Raw genomic sequence first — 6,598 nt, forward strand, 5'->3', positions numbered from 1 at the left:
TAGAAAATCCCATACATGCTCGATGGGATTCAGATCCGTAGATCGTGCCGGCCAATCCATACGTTCAATATCCTCGCTCTCTAAGAGCTGTTCGGCAGCTACTGTGCGATGACATGGTGCATTGTCGTCCATGAAAAGGAACTGCGGACCCATAGCGCCTCTAAAAAGGCGCACATATGGAAGAAGAATCTCGTTACAATAACGAGTCCCGTTGACTGAACCTGCGTCGAAGATGTGAAGGTCTGTACGACTACCAAGCATGATGCCTCCCCAAACGAGAACACCTCCACCTCCATACCTGTCCCTTTCAATGATGTTCGAGGGATGATTGCGGCTTCCCCGCTCTCTCCAGATGAGTATGCGATGAGAATCGCTACTCAGACTGAATCTGCTCTCATCTGTAAAGAGTACTCATCCCCATTCATTGTCTCTCCAATTCCGGTGTTCCCGGCACCACAGAGAACGCCTTCTCCGATGGGCAGGCGTTAGAGTTACACACCGTACAGGGCGTCGTGCAAACAGACCACCACCGTGCAGTCTTCTGGCCACGGTAAAACGCGATATCGGTCGTCCAGTCGCCTGTGTTGTGTGTCTAGCGATTTCTCCCGCTGTCTGCCGCCTGTTTCTTCTGACCTGTAAGGCAATATACCGGTCATCTGCGGCTGTGGTTCCTCGTGGACGACCACTACTAAACCCCCGGATAGCTGTTCCTGTAGTTTGAAATTGTCTCCATAGTCGTGAAACGATGCTGTGAGCAATTCCGAACTCTGCAGCCACACTTGTCACACTGCGGCCTTCCTCCAACTTCCCAATGATTCGACCTCGGGTAAAAGCATCCAGATGTCGTCTAACAGATTGATTATTCCCCATTTCTCGCTGAGGCAGCAACTCGGTGTGATTTTAACTGCTATACGGCGTGCAATCGCTTTGCCAGAAATACTGATCTTACACCGACAACATGCTTTATACCAACCACTCAGACACTCCCCCATTACGTCTACCTGCATATCTGCGCATGTGCTACCGTACATCACCTTACTTAATCTCCTGATTGGTCTTTCTGTCCGCTCTGCCTCTTCGTTCAGCTGATATGCTAATTTTTCGACTTCGTCCTTAATTTTTGCACACCAGTGTAATTCCATTAGTCACTGTTCGATAAGTCACTTATCTTTTCCTGTAACTGTCTTATAATTCGATTAGTCGCTGTTCGATCAAGCCAGTTTTTGATTTACAAATGATCTCCATTAGAAGCATCAGAACTTTGCTCTAGAGGTATGTTCGGAACCCACCCAGGGACAGACCAGAGGTAACTCCGTTCAACTCTGGTTCTTTGACCTGTGTTCAAATCACGGCAAAATGGCTGACTATATAGGAGTTAGCACGGCTTTTCGGTGTGTAATAAGAATGTATGATCCAATTGCCTTTAATCTTGGAAAGCTTGGTTTGATTTATTTTGATTATGGCAAAGCACTCGAGAGGTGTCTGCCTGAGGGAAAGGATGACTTCGTGGAGAATTTTCTAGGGAAAATTGTCTTGTATATATGTTATACATGGGAAAAACCATGAAGAGGCCTATGCAGCCAGCCCGTTCACCGGAATTTAGCGTCAGATCGAACTACCAGTGTTCAGCGCTAAACCGCTGATAGGCTAATCCACGAAGGCATCCATCCACTTAAGCAGATAGACCTCATAGACGTTGCCATAACCAAAATCAAAGTTTCAGCATGGCCTAATTTTGATCGTTGCATTGTCATCCTCTTGATCAGGAGATGAGTGTATCACACTTCAATTTCGCTTCCTTTTCCACTTTCTTCACTGGAGCAGTCACGATATGTCTTCTAGTACGGCATCGATGCATACAGCACAATCAAATTTCATCTTTATCATCTGGATACTTTACCATTAATATTCTTTTATATGGAATGTTTCATCAGACCCTTCTCTACGAAATTTAAAAACATGCTTAAATTTTATATTCAAAACATTGTGCATTAAATTTTGTTAATCATTTCTTAAATTACGTTTGAATTTTACTTTTTCCCTTATAAAGCTGTGTGTGACACCTGAGTGAAGGCTACTTTTAGCCCCGAATAGGATATTAATCTCAAAACGGCATTTTTCGTTGACTCACTATAAAAAAGACAAATCACTTTTCAAATTATTGCCACCAAATATTATCGCACTGTATTATATTTAAAGAAATTGAATAATGAAGAATCTGTATGAATGTATGCATGTTTCTCGCACTGTGAAAACACAGCTATACCAGAGCCATCAAATTTTGAATAACGCAGTCCTCCACCCGAACATGTCACCTGCAAGCCCGAATTTTGAATTTGTTTTATTATCGATTTCTTATTTTGTAAAAATTTAACGAGTTTTTGATTAACAAACTCAACGATTTCAAAGCGAGCAGTGGCAACACTGTACGGGTGAAAAAATTTTCTATCTCCAGCGCGTGAGACTGTCTGTCGGAAATCTTTTATTTTTAAATATTTTGTGATTTTGCTGCTGAGTCGAATTTTTGGCGTAAGAGCCAAGAAGGTGATATTTAATGAAGAAAGTGAATTCACAAAACGTTAATAATAAAAAGACAAAAAGTTTTGTAAAACCATTAGTAAGAAAACTGAATATTGATATGCGGAACTGCGAAAAGACTGAAAAAAAAAAGCAGATAGATGTATGCCAACAGTTAACGCTGCATCGGTAATTCTAAAAAAAAAAAAAATTGTAATTCTGCTGCTATATACGGCGTAAGTGCGAAGAAATTTATGTTTAGTAATAAAAAGAGGAAAAGCCAGAGCGTAAAAACCTTAACAAACCTTTTTGGGCGAACGTTAAAAACTGGAACCTTTTAGATTATTATTGTTATTAACATAACATAACAACATAACATAACAATAGGGCGCTTCCTTCTTATGAAAAGAAGGAAAGGAGTTTAGGCAAAATTGCCCATTACTCTTCCGCCATTTGATCATTTAAGTTAAGGGATTTAAATGGTAACTCCCGTAAAAGGTAAATAATAATTATTGTTATTAAACTTCAAAAGGTCTCGAAACGCGATTTTGCGGCGTATCACTATAAATCTTGTTTCACTTTAAATGGCTGCTTCGCTTTTCAAATTATTGCCACCATTTTTAAAGAAATAAAATAATAAAAAATCTACAAGTATGTATGTTCTCGAATTGTGAAAAAACGATGGTATACCTAAAGTCATCAGATTTTGAATAACGTTATCCTCTACCCAAACATGTGCGCCTGGATGCTAGTATACTGAATTTCGAAGTTTTATTATTTATTTCATCTTCTGTAAAACTCAAATGAATTTCTGATTAACAAACTCAACGATTGGAAAGTTAGCAGTGCCAACACTGTTCGAAAACATTTTTATCTCCAGTGAGCGAGACTGTCGCCATTCGGAAAAATCTAAGATATTTATATTTCAGTTTTAGTTAACAGACTCGGCTCTATGAAAGCAATGTGTTGCCGCGGCCGGATATAAAATACTTTTATCTCCCACGCGCCAGCGTTTTGCCATCCAATAAAGCCTAAGGTACATTCAAATTAAATCTGTAATCTTATTAAGTAACTAGAAGGCCCTGTTCTAGAATGACCGAAATGACGAAATGACCGCTGTTCTAGATATTATAAAATGTAATTAAAATGATTAGTGCAAAGGTGTCGGCTAATTTAAACTGGCTCTGGAAAATCCAGGGCAGGCGGCGAGGACGCTCCTTTGCTTACTGCCCCACGGGGTTTCCCCATTCTACTTGCTTAATTGCTTAAAGTAGAGTGCAATGGAGAAAGCCACTGGCGGTACATTTCTTAAGAGTCACCGCTAGCTCAATCAATAAAGGTGATTTAATAATAAAATGTTAACTCACATGTCAAAGATCTCTTTGTACACAACATTTCTTGTGCAGATATTTCCATCACTTTTAAGCTCGCCTTGCAGAAGACCATCCATTATTTTTAATTTTACGTCCGTTCTTTCGCGAACTCTTGAACAGGCAACATAAAGTTGCAAATGCAGGCTCAGGTAAAAAAATGCCAACACGCTTAACGCTTAAACCCTGAGACTTATGGATGGTCATAGCAAAGGCAATTTTACAATAAATTGTCTAAGCCTTAATTGAAACGGCAAACCTGTGCCGTGGCAACTTCACCCCATTGGCTAGTACAGTTACGCAAGCAACCAATAAACTGTCGGCGACAAACAGACACTTAAGCCGCATATATATATGGGGTGAAGTAACATTAGCGAAGCACACCGTTGGATTCCTCAGGTTCGTGGCCCGTCATTTTGAGCATTCGCGTCTTCTTGGGACTTAAATTAGTCGAGATATTAATTTAAAACTAATTTTCCCCTACGTATACCCTTACATTTTCCGCTTTCTTTCTTGGGATTTTCCTATTAGAGGGATTTGGCTATGTGCCAAATTTTTTCTCGAATAACTACGGAACGGCGCCGAATTGAAATTCGAGACTCGTATCCTCGGATTCCAAAAAATTCTCCTAATTCATCGATACCGTTCTCATCTTCGTACGACTTTAATCGGCCAAGATATTAATTAAAAACTGCGGAAACGTTAATTTCCGTGCTCATTTTTCCGAGTGGCAACAATAAACTATCGGCGACACACACTTTAGCCGCTTATATATATATATATATATATATGTAAGATAAAAATGTATGAATCAGAATTATAATATAACTATAAACATTAATTCTTCCTCTCTATTCTAAAATCGTAATAACTTATCTGCATTGCGTCATTCAGATTAATCATGCGATCTTACGTAACCGTTAATACCAGATGCCTCTTGACAACCAATCACTGAATTGTAAACCAAAACTTTTCTCTTCGCGTGCTTCTATCTTTCATAACTACGCTCTTCAGCTTTTGCCCTCTACTCTGCTAAGATGTAATTTCGCTGGCTTGCTTTCTATCCCAACAATATGAAAAATGTAAATCTTCTGTGGAAAGGCACGACTAGAGTGCCAAGTGATTGTGGCCACAAATACCAAATGGAAATAAAAATGGAATTAAAACTGCTTCGACTGCCAAGTTCTTTAGATATTACCAAGTTAGCATTAGTAGCATACTACGCAATCAAATTCTTCTTCAGTATGGGTCTAATCAAGCATCTACAGTGTTCCGTCATTTCCTTGTGCTTTTAATATTACATATATATATCTTGTCTGATTCCTATATGCTTATATATATAAGTAATATGTTTCCTTTTTGTTAAATAAGATAATTCACGACAACATAAAAATTAACTAATTATATCATTTTTGTGAATGAGTAGAAGGAATACAATTAAGTTTTTCTGGTAATATCAGTTGTTTTGTCGATTCATAAAGCAGAATTTGAATTTGCAAGAGTTTCTGCAGTATTTTTCAATAATTCGGTCTGCGTTGAAGTGTATCATTTGAAAGTGGTATTACAAATATCAGTTTCTGCTGATTCACCGATCATTTTGATCTTGTTTTACGACAAGTACTCGTAGGTAATATAATTTCTTCAGCCAAATTATGATGTTTTAATTTTCTGAGCTCTTTCAGACACACTAAATTACTTTTCTAAACCTTTGCTAATTTGATAATTGAGCAACTGACTTTGCTTGGAATCATAGCATTGTTTGACATTGACAACCCCACAACACACACTCGGGAACAGTTTGATCATATTCCGTTGTAGATACAAATCCAAATTTTAAGAAGAAGTCTTTATACTTGCAATGAACAGTACATATTTTGATAGAGGAAACAATCTGTACTTGTACTGGGCTCGGGCTCGTAAAGGTGATCGCTAACACCATCGTTATCGTTGTTAAACATTCTTTTTTTACCCATTGATCCATTTTAGGAAGTTTTTTAAAATAAAATACCTAATGTAGACAGAGCATGGCTGCTTTACCCTATGAAATTATACATATTTTTGCTGAACTTCATGTATAAACTTATTTCCTCGGATTATTCTAACTTAATGAACCGGTTCAGGAAAGTTGAAAAAGACATCGAAAATGCAAATTTTGAAATTACATATCTCAGTCAACTTTTATCATACGTAATTCAAACTTCTTCTAATTTTATGTTTTCATAAAGAGTATAAAACTTTCCCACAGAGAATATAAAACTGGCGAATCTCTGGAGATGTTTTTGGCGATTCATTTTTAACGCAAAATTTAGAAGAGATCGCTAAAAGTCGCCAGCCACACTTGGCGATATTTCGATCCGATTCTTGCATAACTGTAATTTGTCTGATTCCTATATGTAACTGTTATCATATCCGGCTCTATGTAACTATAACTGTGTTCGCTTTCCAGCATGGCTCTGCGAACTGGGGAAAACTGTATAAGACCACAGAGAGCATCAGTTTAGCTCAAATTTGAGTTCAGAGTTTTGAGAGTATTGTACGAGCTACGCATTGAGAACTATTATATTATCTGGTGTTTCACGTTCTTGGTATTTGAAGTGGTAACTACTGATTATGGCTCTGTCACACAAAGGAGAGCTGTTTTTGTACGAGTGTTTTTGCGAAAGGTTTCAGGACAGTAAAGTGTTTCTTTTGGGGAAATAAATGTTATCAAA

The sequence above is a fragment of the Stegodyphus dumicola genome, chromosome 2 (assembly GCF_044657685.1).
Source record: "Stegodyphus dumicola isolate Sdum_Otavi_A_Nest chromosome 2, ASM4465768v1".
In the NCBI taxonomy this organism is placed as follows: Eukaryota; Metazoa; Arthropoda; class Arachnida; order Araneae; family Eresidae; genus Stegodyphus; species Stegodyphus dumicola.